This window comes from Nannospalax galili, unplaced genomic scaffold (genome assembly GCF_000622305.1).
Source record: "Nannospalax galili isolate Female #2095 unplaced genomic scaffold, S.galili_v1.0 scaffold612, whole genome shotgun sequence".
In the NCBI taxonomy this organism is placed as follows: domain Eukaryota; kingdom Metazoa; phylum Chordata; class Mammalia; order Rodentia; family Spalacidae; genus Nannospalax; species Nannospalax galili.
This window is the reverse complement of record NW_008333388.1, coordinates 3,216,872-3,234,407: the sequence shown is the minus strand read 5'-3', so window position 1 is coordinate 3,234,407 and position 17,536 is coordinate 3,216,872.

Below are 17,536 nucleotides of genomic sequence, written 5' to 3'. Positions count from 1 at the left end.
GGAGGACGAGGACGGGGACGAGGATGAGGAGGAGGAGATGGGCAGCTGATGGTGTGCATAGACAGCTCTCCACATATCAGCTCATTGAACCTATATAGTCATTTCCTGGTATTCACATGGGGTTGATTTCAGGGTCCCTCCACAAATATCAAAATCCTCAGGCACTTAAGTCTCTTGTATAAAGTAGCAAAGTATTTACATAGAACCTCCACAGAGCTTCCCGTCTACTCTGAGTCATGCCCAGATTACTTACAATATCCAACGCAATATAAATGCTCCCTCAATAGCAATTATACTAGATTGGTCCAAGAATTATGGTAAGAATAAATGCTTGTGTTCAGTACAGGCACAGATTTTTAAATTATTTTTATTTTATGTGTATGAGTGTATTGCCTGCATGTATGTAAGTACACCCATGTCATGCAATGCCTGCAGAGGTCAGAAGAGGGTGTTGGATCCCCTGGAACTGGAGTTACAGTGATTATTAGCTACCATGTGGGTTCTGGGACTCGAACCTGGGTCCTCTGCAAGAATAACCACTGCTCTTAACCACTGAGCCATCTCTCCAGCCCCAGACACAGATTTTTTAAAAAACTACTTTTGTTTTATTGAGGGTTTTTTTGTGTGTATTTCATACAAAACATCCCAAACAATCTTAATCATCTTTATACCCCCATCCCAAATGGCACCCTCCCACGGCTCCCCCCGCCACTGGAGCCCAAATACGCTGTCATCCCTGTTACTGCCCACTGTGTTGTCAGTACCCCCAGCCGTTCCCCAATGCCAGTCCATCTGCTGAATCTAGTCAGCCTATCCAGACTCCCTTGTTTTAGGAAGATCAGCTCTTCTTCATCTAGTAGCAATCAGGTGCCAACATTCCTTTAGATAAGATTGGGGTCTGCTGTTCATTTTCCCAGTTCTATGCTGGATTATTGTCTGCCTGAGTTTGCATGGGACTTGTGTGTGCTGACACCATTGCCACAGAATCATATGAGCAGGTTCCCAGGAGCTTGTAGGACTCTGTTTCCATATGGTCATGCACCTCCTCCCTGACTCTTACAATCTTTCTGCCCCCTCTTCCAGAGTGGTCCCTGAGCCTTGGGTGGATGAAGTTTGATAAAAGGGTCCTGTCCAAGGTCTATTATTTAGCAGACTCTTGATCTCTATGCTTTAGCCATTTGTGACCTTTTGTGTTCCTGGCCCTCTGCTGCATGAGGGAGCTTCATTATTGGGAACTGATTCCTTAGAGTCCTCTTCTTTATCCCTGTTCTATGTTCCATGAGCCTTAGGTGTAGAGGTCAGGCACAGATTTTTTAAAGAATACTTTGTGGTAAGTTTGAACCCGTAGATGTGGAAGCTGTAGACACAATATGGGGCACTGATTTCACAATCACCTTGTGAGGCAGGTGGTGCTCCTGTGGCCACTTGCAGAGACAGATCATGTGACTTGTTCTGGGTCAAATGGCCTGTGAACGGCAGAGCTAGAACACAGCCCTGGACAGTTTGATGGTGGAGTCTGGGTCCATCATCACCCCCTATGGTATCCCTTACAAAAAGAATGACTTTTGTCACCCACCGAGTCACCAACATTCCTAGAAATGGAATCTTAAAACTAGCCAGGCACATGCTTAGACTGTGACACTTGAGGTCTTCACTGCAGGTAGGCATACATCATCAGCAAGAAACTCAGTAGGTCAGCTCAATGGATTGAATTTGTTCCCCCAAATTCATGTCCTAGGATCTGAATCCCCGGGGAAACAGTGCTAGGAGGTAGGGCCTGATGGGAGCAGCTAAGACAAACACTGCTGAAAGAAAGGTTTGTGGGAATGGCTTTCTCGTCGTCTCCTGCCCCGTCTTCAAGCTCTCTTGCCGTCCCGCTCCCGCCACAGAAGCACGCCGTAAGAGCACACCAAGAGTCTGGTTCCTTTATCTTGAACTTCCAGCTCTATTACTAGGAGAAAACAGATTTCTGTTTGTTATAAATTACCAAGTTACAGGCTTTCTGTTCTATAGAATAAATGGACTATGACAGTCACTGAGACCCAGGGCCATCCTAATGCATTCACTACCTTTGTTGCTATCGTGACCACAATACCTGTCAGAAAAACAGGGAGGGAAGACTTATTTTGGTTCATGGTTTCAGACCACCACGGCAAAGGTGTGGTGGAACAACTCAGATGTCAGGGGCAAGAATGCATGCAGGTAGAGACTGTTCGCAACATGACAGATCAGGAAACAAATCAGGAAGCAGGGCTGGGTATAACTTCCAAAGGCCTGCCCCAGGAACTCCACCAGCCAGACTCCACCTCCTAAAGGTTCCACAGCACCCCAAAATAGCTCCACTGGCTGAGGCCCAAGCATTCAAACCATGAGCCTGTGGTGGAAGTTCATATTCATACCTAAAACAAAGACTCCCCCACCCTCACTGACAAGCTCTCACTTGTAGGGGAAGTGGAAGAATATGAACAGAGAGAACAGGGATGAGATTCAAGCACAGTCCAGACCATTGGCTGAACCTCACCTTCACCATCAATAATTACTTAACGATACAGATTTGGATAGGGTCTAGTTTTCTGCAGGAGGCCCACAAATAGCCATAGAGCTGTTAAACTGTAAATTTGCAAGAGGAATCGAGTGTATCTTTTTAAATTCAGTGGCTCTAGGCCAAGAGATGCAGACTCTCTTTTGTATCTGGTTTATTTCATGCCTCACAAGGCTAAGATTTATCCCTAGTAATGTTTGTAACTAGTTAATTCTTTGCCTCTTTTCTTTTTTTCTGAGAGGAATAGCATTAGATGCATGGACCACAGTTTGTTTATTCTGCTGACAGGCAATTTGGTTGTTTGCAATAGTTGTTCTAAATAAACAGTCCCAAACAGGTAAAGGACCACTTGATAATGAAAATGAGCAGGTCAAGAGGGCAGGCTTGCTTTCTAGTGGGCAAGAGTCCTCCAGGAAACTAGTAGCTTAAATCACTTCTTCTTGTGTTACATAAGATCAGAAAAGTCCAGGGCTGGTGAGCTGGTTCAGCGGTTCATCAAGCCTGATGACCTGAGTTCAGTTCTCAGAGCCTGCAGGGCAGAAGGAGAAATCCAACTCCCACACAAAAAAAATTTTTTTTTTGCTTCCACATTGGCACTGTGGTACCCTTGCTCTTTATTTATTTATTTTTAACTTCAGGCATCTCATCTTTTTTATGCTTGCAGATATGTAAGTGCACCCATGTTGTGCAATGTCCATGGAGAACAGAAGAGGGTGTCTGATCACCTGGAACTGGAGTTACAATCATTAGCCACTATGTGAGTGCTGGGATTCGAACCTGGGTCCTCTGCAAGAGCAGCCAGTGCTCTTAACTGTCAAGCCATCTCTCCTGCCCCAGTACCCTCCCACTTGAGTACACACACACACACACACACACACACACACACACACACACAAAATTAATTAATTAAAGTTCAAATTGATTGACATTAAACAAAACCAGTTTGCTTTGCTTCCATTCAGTCACACAGGCATCTATCACTGGCATTTGTCCCAGAAGGAATCAGTCATTGCATTGATGAAGAGTTAACTAGATTTCAGAAGTAGCTAGATCCAGGATGTTCACCCTGGACCCCAGATCCACCATCCCCAGCTCTGTGGATGTGGGTAAGTTGTGGAACCTCTCTGAGCCCCAATTTCCCAGAGAGTACAGCCAAGTTCCTCCTTCTTACCCGCCCATCTCAAGGGTGCTTATGAGGGAGAGGCTTTTTAAAACCCTGGCCAGGCTTCCCAAATGTCAGCCATTGCTATTACTTTTCAGAGTTGACATCTCCTGACAAATGGGATACTAATCACCATGTGGGTCTCTCCAGTGTCCAGCTGCTGACATCTGGCGCCCAGTCCAAGGCAGGGGAAGGAAGAGTGTCCACCTAGTGGGGCTCCCTGCCCCTCAGCCATCATGAAATCTGCCCAACCATCTGCTCTGTCTCCCTGGGCTCAGCTCATTTTCATTCATTTCCCCAGAAGGTGTGTGGATGATAAATTGCAGGAGACAGCACAGGTTCCCTGATGCTGGCCCAGGGTCATAGGCAGTAAGACAGATGAGCACCCTCCCTGGTATGTGCGCTGGCCAGAGACCCGAGGAAAACCTGCCTGGAGCCCCTTGTGTTGCCAAACTCAATGGCTTGGGATACCCTCTAGGGGAGTGTGTCCTAGAGCTGAAATGATCTAAATTTTGCTTGGGAATTTGATGATGAAACTATTGTAACGTGAGCAGTTTGTAATGGGTAGCCAAATGTGTTCATTCAAGTGAATCGTAAGAAATTAGTCAAAACAGAGTGAAGTAAGAGATTTGGGCCAAATCTCTTAGGAAAAGATTAAATAAAATAAGTGTAAAACAGACACCAGTGTCGGGATGATGCACCTTCCCAGGGACAGGGTGTGAGATACCAGGCTTCTCAAGGGCACATAAAAAAGCAACCTCACTTTCTATAACTTCGAGGTCAGTGTAAGTCAGTAAGATTTCAGTAGTTCATTAAGAAGCAGCGGAAACATGGAGGCCACAGACCTTCGAACTCTGTACTGAAATCATGCGCGACACAATGTATTCTGCTCTACATGCATCTGGTAGAAATGGGGACCAGGGTGGTAAAGGTTCAGAAGTGGACAGAAAAAGGGCAGTGTTCAGCTCTTAGAAGAAATCACTGCACGGTTTGGCGTTGGGGATGTGTGTAGGGAAGAAGCGTCAGGTTTTCTCTGAACTGTCCTAGATGGAGCTAAAATTCTCTCCACATGCAGAAGGCCCGTGTATTAGTTACTTTCCTGGTGCTGTGATAAAATCCCATGACCAAAAGCAACTTAAGGAGGAAAGGGTCTGTTTAGCTTATGGTTCTGGAGAGACAGTCCATTATGGCATGGTGGCGGGAGCAGGAAGTGGACTGATCCTATTTCATCCACACACAGGAAACTCAGAGAGAGAACAGGAAGTGGAGCCAGGCTACAAAACCTCAAAGCCCACCCCCCAGTGATGTACTTTCTCCAGCAAAGCTCCCCCTTCTAAAGGTTAACATTTCCCAAACAGCGCCACCAGCTGGGGACCAAGCGTTCAAATACATGAGCTGATGGGAGACATTTCTCATTCAAACCTTAACAGACTGGTTCACCACTGAGTTTTCTAAGACTGGTTACTCTGCTGATGAATGAAAATTCCCACCATGGACTTTGTGCGGTCACAGACTGGTTCCCAACAGGAGTACCACACCAGGGGCCTCCAACATCCAGTGACTGGCTGGATCCGGTGACTTCTGATGTGTCTTCCACGTCTGGAAGGAGTGCCTAAGAAGCTTTCTCCATCGTGATGAGAAGTAACCTACAAGTTATTTTGCCACTTCACTTGCTGTGGTCAGGGAGATGAAGAACATTCCACACATGCTTTTAGCAGTAAGAAATAAGAACAAGAAATGTTGCGTCCAAAAGACATTATAACTAGTAATAGAGAGGAAATTTCAGCTGTGTATCAGGCCAGAAAGAGAGACTGAGGGAAAAATGACAGACTTCTGTCATTTCACTTGAAAGTAACCTGTTAAGGCAAATGAAAAGGACAGGAGAAGTAGCAGCAAAGGAAGAGGGAGCACTCAGAAGGAGGGAGGACTCAGAGGGAGGACTCGGAGGACTCAGAGGAAGGACTCAGACTACAAAGTGATAGAATAATTTTCTTTCTCTTCCTTTCTGAAGCATAACTTATAGGTAATACAAAATGAAAGTTTTTTTAAATTTATCAAAGATATATATGCATTTTTCTTTTTCTTTTTTTTCTTTGAGACAGGGTCTCCCTGTAGCCACAGCTGACCTGGCACTTACTGTGTAGACTAAACTAGCCTCCATCTCTGCCTTCTGAGTGCTGGGACTAAAGGCATGCACTACCATGCCTGGATAGCATCAAGCATTCTTAACCACCGGGCCATCTCTTCATAATTCTTTAAAAAAAAAAAAAAAAAAAAACAGTTTGGCTGGGGTTGTGACATGAGTCTTTTGGCTTCTCCATGTCTGTAGAAATTGTTCTAATACATATCAGTAGAATATTTGAGAATTACTCAGTCCTTGAAAAGGAAGTTTGTCACTCTTAGTTCCAGAGAGAGGTCATGCTCCCCACACACGAACAACAGAAAAACACCACGCTGAAGAGAGAGGGAGAGCCAGAAAGAAGTAGTGAGGGTTTGGTAGTGGGAATAATCTCAGCAAGTCCTGGACATGGGGCAGCCCCTCAACTGACTAGTGGCCCTGGGGTAACTGGGGAAGAGAGTTAGTAGCCCAGAGCAGACCTCCCTACAGAAATGGTTGGGAGTCTAGGCTCATTGTACTTGAAGAGCATACTTGGCCCGAGAGAAAGTTATTGCCTGTCTTTGGGAATTAGTTAATCCTGAGAAGGGAAGTCTATCAAGGTCAATGAAGCTCCAAAAATCAGAGGTTCAGAATACACAAACTGAAAGGGGGTTCAAACACAAATGCAACGTACTTAACCTTTGGACTAATGCTGATTCAAGGTGAGTCTGGGTGATCTCAGAGAAGTCCTGCCTCAGGGTTTAGGATCCTGTGGGTCTGATCTTTCTCTTATGGAAAGAATGGGAACGGTGTCAAAATAATCTGGCTACCCCTTCCAGTGATGCCTCCTATGCTGGGAGCTCCATGGGGAGGCAGCAGAGGTTCATCACACAATGTGTCAGTCACTCCTTTGTCGCTGTGATGAAATACCAAGGCCAAACACAACTTATAGAAGGGAGAGTTTATTTGGACCTAAGCTCCAGAGGGAGAGTCAGGAACAGCAGGAGAGGCAACGGATCAGACAGCTGGAGCAGGAAGCTGAGAGACCAACCACATCTCAGCTCTGCACAGGAAGCAAAGAGCCAGCAAGAAGGGGCCAAAGCTATTACCCCTCAAAGCCCAACCCCCATGGCACACTTCCTCCAGCAAGGCTCCACCTCCTGAAGATTCCACACCTCCCCCAAAGAGTGCTACTAACCAGAGACCAAGTGCTCAGATACAAAAACCTGTGGCAGACATTTCTCATTTAAAGCATCGCATACAGGGGGTGGCCAACCTTCAGCATTGCTTCCCTGTGTCCTCCAAATGTTTCCTTAGAGAAAACTGTACATGCAGAAATGTGTGCTTCCCAAGGTACGTCCATTCCCTCATCGAGAGTGATCCCAGTTCTCCAATTTCTATTGAGATTTGCTATGCATGAGAACCTCAAAACAAGGTTGACGGCTGTATGTTAGCATCAAATCTTGCTGGGCTGTGTCTGTCCACTCAGAACACCAAGCTAAGCAAAACGAGGCCAGGGCAAGGGTAAGTGGGCGTTATGTATGGCAGGCCCTGTTCGCCCTTCTTGGGGTGGGTGCATTCTGCCACTTTGCCAGCATGTGTTGACTCTCTGCCACACATGTGCCAGCATGACCTTCACACACAAGACTGCATCCCCTAGTATGTTCAGCACATGTGAGGAACAGGCTCGTGGGCCTCACTGTCTTTTTCTGGAAACTCTTTCAGTCCCTTGAATGAGTCGAGGGCAGCTGCCAAAGACCCAGTCTGAAGGAAGATACTAGATCTCAGCAGGAGTTGAGCCAAGAAGACTGCTTCTGAGCCACAAGAACCCTTCAGTCATGGTGTTTGCATGTCCCCATGTGTCACCAGATGACGCCAGCACAGAAGCAGGAGCAGTTGGCTCTCCAGTTGGTCCCATTCCTTGCTGACCGTCCACTTGGATAGGAGATGGGAGGGAAAAGTCTCTCTACTCAAAGTTCCTATAGCCCTATCTGCTTCCACACATCCTATGTTCCCAGCAGGCAGGCAGGCAGATTCATGGAGAAGGAGTCTGTGCTCCCTGATGGTGGATTGTTGATCAAAGGGTTCCTGTTTTCCAAACCATCCTTCCTAAGCTGAAGGCTATTTGCATGATATTTCTCTGAGGTGTCTCCCCCGGCCACACCTCCTAAAGCTGGGCTCAGCCCGCTCTACTGCACAACTGGTCTCCAATCTGATAGACAGCATCCCAGGAGAGCACAGACATGTTACAGAGGGTTGAAACCCAAGAGTCCAGGGGCTGACATGCCAAGCCCATGCTGATGGCCACAAGGCTTCCCAGGCCCCTTCATGCTAATATTCCAAGACACAACACAGGCAAGCACACGATCTCAAATTACTGCAATAGCTTGCACCTGCTCAAAGACCATGCGGTGGCTCCAAGTCCTCCTTCGGCCCCAAGCCTTCTTCATGCTTAATCCTTTCCAATGAAGAGGGGAGGGCATTGCTCAGGGACTCGGGGGACCTGTCATTAGCAAGATGTTGGAGGAGCACTGAACCTTCAAGAATATAGCAGCTCTCTTAAGAATTGCCAGTTTACCATACATGGAAAGAGCTTCTGTGGGAACTCTGGAGTGGAAGGAATTAGCAGATCTGGAAAGGTCTGGCTGGCAGCTCTGGGGCTACTCTGATGCACAAGTCTGGGAAAGGGGGAGCACCTTGCTTGTATTTTCTGGGAATTGTTCCCCTGGAGTTGAATCGGCCCCTGCCTGCGCTTGCATTTTCCTTTCTTCATCTAGGCTCACTTTCAGTTTAGAAATAAGTTCTCAGCTTTCAGCAGATTTCAAGTAGGCTTCTTGAACGTAAGGTCCAGAAGGAACACAGAATTTAGTGACACCTAATCCCCCACTTTTGAGGTGAGGAAGCTGTCTCCTGAAGAGGTGACTTACCCAAGTGCCCAGGCAGTGGTTGGGACTGGCAGTCGATGTTCTTGACTTCAACTTCCCCTGTGCCACCTGTGGTGGGTTGAATAAGGAATGTCCTCCATAGGCTCATGTATTAGAACACTTGGTCCCCAGTTGGTGGTGCTGTTTGGGGAGGTTATGGAGCCTTAAGGAGGTGCAGCCTGGCTGGAGGAAGTAAGTCACTGGGGGTGGACTTTGAGGGTTTATATCCTCACCTCTCAGTTCTCTCTCTCTCTCTCTCTCTCTCTCTCTCTCTCTCTCTCTCTCTCTCCCTCTGTCTCTCCCTCTCCCTCTCTCCCTTTGTCTCCCTCCTTACCCTTCCCTCCCATCCTCCCACCCTCCCTTCTTCCCTCCCTCTCTCTACTTCCTGTGTGTGGCTGAGATGTGATCTCTCAGCTTCCTGCTCCTGCTGCCATGCTTTCCCCACCAGGGTGGACTCTGTCTTTCTAGAACCACAGGCCAAAATAAACTCTCTGTTCCATAAGATGCTCTCTTCACTCCTCACCCTCTTGTTGTCCAGAACAGAACCCCTTGTAGGAAAGGAAACCTTGGAAGAGTGAGAGGCTTTAGATGTGAACGCTCTGGAGCCGGAGCCAGAGGCTTGGCTCAGGTTTCCATCTCCAGGGTCATGGCACCGCTGGAAGCAGCCACAGCTCAGCCTCCCTGCCAAATCCCCTCGTTCTCTGCCCTTCGTAGGTTTAATTTGGGTATACAAACATTTTCTGCTCCTTCCCATCAGAGTGCAGGCATACTCGAAAGGGACTATTTGCTGCATTAAGGGCCTACCACATTGAGCAGAGGTGAGGTTGACATGAACCCACAAGGAGCAAGGGAAGAACACAGAATTGCAGAGCCACAGAGGCACCACTGGTGGCACAAACTGCCCCTCCCCGTCCTGGGCCTCACTAGGTTTCTGAGAAGACTAGCCCACTGTCAGGGGTTGTGCTTCGTGCCTCAGAAATTCATATGTTGAATTCCTAAACTCTAGGTCCTCAGAATGCAACTGTATTTGGAGACAGGGCATTTAAGGAGATAGCAACGAGGTCATTAGAATGGGCGCTAACTCTTGAGGACAGGTGATCTTATAAGAAGAGGACAGCAGGACACACAGAGAGACACCAGAAACACATACATGTGCATGCATAAAAGACTATGTGAGGACAGAGGTCTCAGGAGAGACCAATTCTATCAGCACCTGGAATTGGGACACAAGACTATCTGATGTTTAAACCAGGACTTCTCAAACCTTCCCACTTGTCATCCTTTTTACCTGAGCAATTGTTATGCAATTCTGGGTATATAGGTACATAAAATGGATATGCAGCTCAAACATTTGCTGTTAATAAGTGAACCTTTACTTTGAAGAAATTCTTTGTCATACATGGAATTTTACCATTTCTTAAAGATAAAAGCAAATATGCAAACTAATGAGACAGAGGTACTTGTTTGTCTAACACAGTACAATCCAAAGACATACTCATCCAAAGAATGATGGTCAAAAATTATGTCTAGTTGGGCACGGTGGCACATATCTTTAACCCCAGCACTCAGGAGGCAGAGGCAAGTGGATCTCTGTGAGATCAAGGTCAGTCTGATCTACACGAGTTTCAGGCCAGCTGGGGATACAGGGAGACCCTGTCTCAAAAAAAAAAAAAAAAAAAAAACCCACAAAAAACTATGTCTTTGTTTTCTTGTTTTCCATTATGTTTCTATAAGAGCAGAGAACTTTGTATATAGAGTTAAAACACCACCATCTATAATGTGCAATATAGTCTCAGATCTGAGCTGAGGGGTTGAGGGTGTGTGGCTTGAAGGCACGTGTGGTGCGAAGTTTGCCTGTGGAACGCTCAGAACCAAGGCTGCAGGGAGGTTATGTGTAAGGTACAGTGAGCTCTTCCGGAAGCATGTTGAACTTATCACATGACTGGCTTTTAATTAGCTTTGGTCTTTGAACATTCTGAAACCTTTTGCTGTTGACAACTTTTTTACAACCCCCAAATTCAATTATGAGACACCATACAGGGTTATATCCACAGTTTAAGAAGCTTTTGTGTAAGCCAACTGGTCTCTAGTCCTTTGTAATGCTGGGCTGAGCTAAGACATGTGAACAGATCCAAGCAGCTAGATTCCTATCCCTTACATCAACCCCATCTCAGGAGATAGGGCACATTATTTCCCATTTCTGTGAAGAACAGTGTATTACTTGCTTTTCTGTTACTGTGATAAACACCATGGCCTCTTATAGAAGGAAGTGTTTACAGTTCCAGAGGGATGAGAGTCCATCATGGCAGGGGAGGCCTGGCAGGAGGCAGCCAGAGCAGACCTGAACACTCACATCTTCAAGCAGCCACAGGAAGCAGAGAGATATAGACAGGAAGTGGGATGAGACCATATGCTGTCAAAGCATACCCCTAGTGGCATGCTTAATCTACCAAGGCCATACCTCCTAAACCTTCACCAACAGCACCACCAACTGGGGCTTAGTATTCAAATGCTTGGAGCCAATGGGGGGCATTCTCATTCAAATCACTACAGAAAGCAATTTCTGGAGTCCAAATAGAGCGATGTCTTTTATTATGAATGAATTATTGGAAGGATGAGGAAATTGTGGACAAAATATCATTTTATCCCTCTAGAAAAGATCTGCAAACTATCGGACTGTCCTCTGGTTAGATTCTAACTAATTAGCATTTCATGACGGGGTCGTATTCACTCCCTCTTTCAGGCATAATTAGATTTCCTATAGAGCCAGAGAACCCATGATCTAGGGACTGATCTGATCTACCATATATGGGCCCACTGCCAATGTTTCTAGAAGTCTGAACCCAAGAGAGCAGCACTTTGAATAGTTCTAAAGCAACTACAGCTGTACTGTGCACAATCCCCACTGCACTGGCCTGTAGCCAAGACATGGGTAACATTTGTTCCCAAAGTTGTTATTCCTTTTGTGACTGTCTTATTACGGTTCTTCTCTCCAATGGTCCATGTCTTAGTCCACTTTCTGTTGCTACTAACACAGTAACACAGACCAGAAAAATTTTAAATAAAAGTTTATTGTGGCTTACAGTTCTGAAGGTCCAAAATCAAGGGCTCAAATTTGGAGAGGGAGAGAGGCCTTCTTGCTGGCAGAATTCCAAGGTGGTTCAAGTATCACATGGCAAGAGACAGGTAGTGTGAGTGTGTATCCTGGTCTCTCCTCCTCTTCCTCCTCTTCATCTTCCTCCTCCTCCTCTTCTTCTTCATCTTCTTCATCTTCTCTTAAGGATTTATTTTTATTTTATGAGTGTTTGCCTGCATGTATGTAAGTGTTCCATATGCATGCAGTGCCCACAGAGGCCAGAAGAGGGCATTGGATTCCCTGGACCTGGAGTTACAGCTGGTTGCAAGCCACCATGCGGGTGCTGAGAACTGAACCTGGGTCCTCTGCAAGAACAGAATGTTCTTAGCCACTGAGCCGCCTCTTCAGCCTCTCTCTTCCTCCTCTTATAAAGTCACCAAGATTGAATCATGGGGCCTACCATGATGACCTTCTCTAATCTTAATCACACCCCAAAGCCCCATCTCTAAGCACCATAGTCAGGTGAAGTTTCTCCTTAATACTTCAGAAAAAGAATTGAATTTCAGCTTGAATTTGGCAGGGTACACGCTGGCTTCAAACCACAGCAGTCCATTGAGTCAGAGGGGAGCCCCAGTGCTGTCAAGGGCATCCTGCCCCTGAATTCCCAGAGCTATTGATGTGGTTTCTCGTTGTCCATCTCTTTCATAGAGCAGGTGTGATTCTAACACAATAGGATCACTTCTAGCTTCTTTGCAGACCTGACACTCCAAGAGTGCTCCCTTCTCCTCTCAATACCCCCAGACAGGGTAGGCTCAGGCCTTGCATTGGTTCTCACAGTGGGAAAGGATTCACCTTCCCAACCCTGAGAGGGTGCTTGTCACCAAGGAGTGTGGGCGGTATGCAGCTCTCACTCACATACATGGATCAAACCAGCCTCTTGCTGACCATCATGGTGGCTGCTTCCACCCCAGCTGTGGGGCAGTGTGGAGCAGGCATAAGAAGACAATCCCTTCTTATCTGTGTAGTAAAGGGTCACTCCTTTCCCCTCTCTCCACTTCTTTCTGATTTCCTGAGAAGTCCTAAGCAAGCCCTTTCCTCTCCATCCCCTGCTAGGAACTTCCCTGGAACTGACTCTGAAGGACAGATTATCTGAGCCAATGAAATCTGAGAGCAGATGAAGGGTCATGTCTGGCTTTTCTCTTTTGTCACAGTCTTCCTTCGCCTGCTTCCTCTCCTGCTATCACACTCCCCTGCCTTTCTGAGGCAGCTACCCTGTCATCGCTTGAGGAAGGCGGCCCTTATGGAGGCACGTGTCATCTCAATCGACTATCACACCTCATCACACATCTGGGATGCAGGCATGCACTTTTCCAATAACAGTAATAAAGCACAATGTGCCCCAGTTCTCCTAGAGGCTCCGATTAGGTTGTCCTATGGAGGATCCACTTGAGTTCTGCTATGGATTGAATCTGATATGACCCCTGTAGGCTCATGTGGTAAGTGTTCGGTCACTAGTTTATGGTGCTGTTTGGGGAGGCTCTGGAGTCTCTAAGAGGTAAGACCTGCCTAGAGTCTTTAAGAGTAAGACCTATTAGAAATGTCAGTAGGGCCCCTCCAAGTAGTCCTTTGGAGGTATAATACAGCCCCAATTCTCTCTCTCTCTCTCTCTCTCTCTCTCTCTCTTTCTCTCTCTCTCTCATTCCTGGTTCACATCCTCTTAAAAGCCACTGGCATAGCTCCAGCCATCATGGATTGAGTTGTTCCTGTCTCTATCCACACTTCCCTGCCTTGATGGCCTGAGAACCTCTGAAACCATGGGCCAAAATAAATCCTTCGTCCCTGAAGTTGCTTCTGTTGAGGTATTTTGTCACAGCTACGAGAAGTGTAACTAACGATAGGTTCCAGGCTCCTTACCTGATTTAAAAATGTAGCCAAGAATGGGGACTGTGCTCCCCACAGATAGTGGAACTGAGGGCCATTATCAAAGGGCTAAAATCCAAACCGGTTCAGTAAATTGTTAATCAACTCAGGGCTAACGCAATCCTTAGCTGGCATTAGTTTTCCTTTCTAGAACACTGCTAGTTCCAGAGTATCTACAGCTGTGTCAATTTTTTAAACTTCTTTCTTCTAACGCAGGCGTTGATTTCTGAAGGAGAGTACAGTGGGGAAGAAGGAAGAAAACAAGATCAGTGGCCTTGGACTTTGTCTCTCTGGCCAGTTTTTTTAATCATAAAGAGACACAACCCCAAATTTTATGTAACAGCTATCCTGCATTCTTAAAAAACAAACAAACAAACAAAAAAAACAGCTGATGCTATAAAAGGTAAAGGCTGAGGAACTGTTCCAGATTAAAGGAATTAAAGAGCTGTGACAAGCAAATGCATTACAATTCTCGACTGGGTACTGGTTATCATGCAGGTTATTATTGGTTGAAACTGATGCTGTTTGAATATGGATGGTTGCCATAGTGTCATCTGTCAACTTGGCCACACTAGAACCATCTGGGAAGAAGGAACTTCAATGAAGAATTTCCTCTATCAGATTGTCCCATAATCATGCTTTTGAGGCATTTTCTTAACCACTAATTGATGCAGGAGGGACCAGCCCACTATGGGTGGTGCCATCCCTAGGCAGATGGGCCTGGACGCTATAAGAAAGGTAACTGAGCAAGCCAGAGGGAAGAAAGCAGGAAAGCAGCATTCCTCCATGGTCTCTGCTTCAGCTCCTGCCTCTGGTTCCTGCCTGGACTTCCTTCAATGATGGCCTGTGCCCAGGCGTGTGAGCCAAATAACCCTTTCCTCCCCCAAATTGCTTTTGTTCAGTGTTTTATCACAGCAACGTAAAAACAAACCAGAACAGTGATACATAAGAGCATAGCGTCATAACAATGTGGAATTTCTTGAATTTGATGGTTGAAGGTTAGAGTATATATCTGTTTGTGAAATACATTACAAGAATGTTAAGAGGTAAACAAATGTGGCACAGGCAACCCTCTTTTAAGTTGTTGGGTACGCACAAACACACATGGTATAGAGACAAAAATGGCAAAGCGGAGGAAATATAAGATTTTAATTTGATATAGTATGTGAGGGAATTCTTATACTGCTATTGAAATTTTTCTGTAAGTTTGAAATTCTTTCAAAGTAAAGAAAAATGATGGAAAACTTCAAAACAAAAGACCATAGAACATGCACTCAAACACAGAAATTAAAATAAACATGAAAATGTTCCACACCACTAACAATCCAAGTAGGACAAAGGTGATACTTTTAAAACGGTTCCTTTAGCCCACTGAGGGAAAGGATGCTATATAACTTGGTCAGAGATTAGTGATTTGGGAACTTTCCTCCCTGTTAGCAAGTGGACAGTGTTTCTGAAAAACAGAGTAAAACTTTAAAATGTTCCTATAGGGCTAGGGATGTAACTCATTGGTAGAGAGCTTGTCTAACATGCAGGAATCTCTGGGATAAGTCCTCAACATCCCATAAACTGGGTGTGGTGGCTCACACCTTTAATCCCAGCACTAGGGAGGCAGAAGCAGGAGGATCAGAAGTTCAAACCATACATAAGGAGTTTGAGGCCAGCCTGGTCTACATGAAACCCTGTCTCAAAAATGTAAGATGAAAAAATGTTCTTATACTCTGTGTGCTGTAGTTTGGATCTGGACTATTCCAAAAGGCCCATGTGTTAAAACTTTGGCCTCCAGCTTGGCACTGTTGGGATGTGTTAGAACCAGAAGGGGTAGGGATTACTGGGAGGTCTTTAGGTCATTGGGGATGTACCCTTGAATGCAATTGTAGGTCTCTGTCTCTTCTTTTCTATTCCATGGTGGTGAGCTGAGCAGCTTTGCTCCGCCATGTGTTCCTACCATGATGGGTTGCCTCCTCCACCAGAGATCAAAGAGCCTTGGGACTCCCAAATCATAATCAGGAACCTTCAAAATTTTCTGGACAGAATAAATCTTTACTCTGAGGTTGATGTTCCCAGGTATCTGTTACAGTGATGAAGAGCCAATTAGCACACCTCATAACAGAATTCTTAAAAAAGTATCCTAAAGAAAAACAAAGATAGGGACAGGGATTTATATATGACAAGATTGTTTCTAAAAAATTTACACTGGAGGAAAACACTAAAAATTAAGGTAACTGTTAAGTAGTAAACATATGTATGAGAACACTGCATTGCAGCATTTCTAAGCCACATTATGGCATCAACATTTTTAAAAGGACGGCTTGACTCCTAGCATTCGTTTTAAGGCTGAAAGCAGTCCCAAACTGCTGAGAACCCATTCCTGCAGCTCTCTCTCAGACAAGGACTTGGCTCACTCCTTATTGAAATAGCATCTTCAGCATGAAATGAGGAAGCAAAAATCAGTCTCCCCCACCTTATCAGAGAATCTTGCTTTTGGATCCCTAGACCTAGAACACCACACACAACTACAGAGGGTTCTCAAGTTCTTTCATTGTTTTCAATGAGAAAAGCAGCCCTGTTTGCAATGTTGGATGCTTCGGTATGTAAAACATGCACACACACCTTCATATACCATCTTAGGTGAAGGACAAGGTATTAAAGTCATGTGCCTAAGTCACAAGAAGAGCACATGGCTCTGTGAACTTTACAAACAGTAACGTTTTGATGGAAAGGTTAGGTAGACGTCTTCATCCAGAGTATGTCCATATTGTAAGTTGTTACCACTGCGTAGTCACTCAGTCTTCTTTTTCAGACCCTGTTCTTCCTGGCTCACCTTTGCCCACCTCACAGTCTTCTCTCGTGGTCTCCTCTAAAATGGAACTTTCTGAACCCCAGTCTTGTACCCTGCCTCTCCTCCTAGCCAGCCTCCTCTTTCCTGAGTAGGTAGATGACTTAGAACCCATGATGAAGTCCTTCTTTTAAGTTGAGCAACATATTAGCCTCCTGAACCATCTCCCTCATTCCTGAGTCTCCTGAGCCCTGTTTCTGAGGCTGCTTGATCTCCCAGCTTCCCTTCTTTTGCCCTGTCAGTCTAAGCTTCTTCCCTGGATTTATGTGGGTACCAGTCTGAAGCCTCTTGACAGGACTCAAGACTCACCCCCTTCTTCCTGTTTGTTCCACCCTGCCACTGGACATGACCTCCTGACTGACAGCTCCTCATTACATTTTTCAGAGACTTAACAAACAGCCTCACTGCCAGTTCCAGCTCTAACTTGATAGTTTTGGCTGGAGTTAGCACCTTGGCTTCTGACACCAATGAGGTCATTGTAATTGGGCAAAACAGAGAGAGATAAATCTAACAAGATTAGTCCACAACCTTCACTTGACTCATGGATTATTGAGATGTCGTTCAGTTTCCAAATATTTGGAAATTTTCCAGATTTCTGTTATTGATTTCTAATTTAATAACATTGTGGTCAAAGAGTATAGTTTATATGACTTCCACCCTTTAAATTTTATTGAGACCTATTTTGTGACTCCAGACATGGTCTATCTTGGTAATGTTCCAAGTCTATTAGAAATATGTGTTCTGGTGGTAAATCGAATGTTTCATAAATCCTACTTGGATAAAGCTGAGAGATAAGTTGTTTAAGCCTTCTATGTTCTTGCTAAGTTTCTCTATTTGTTTTATCAGTCTTGGGGGGGTGCAGAAATTTCCAGCTATAATTGTGGATTTGTAGATCAGGCTGGCCTTGAACTCACAGAGATCCGCCTGCCTCTGCCTCCTGAGTGCTAGGATTAAAGGTGTGCACCACCACACCCA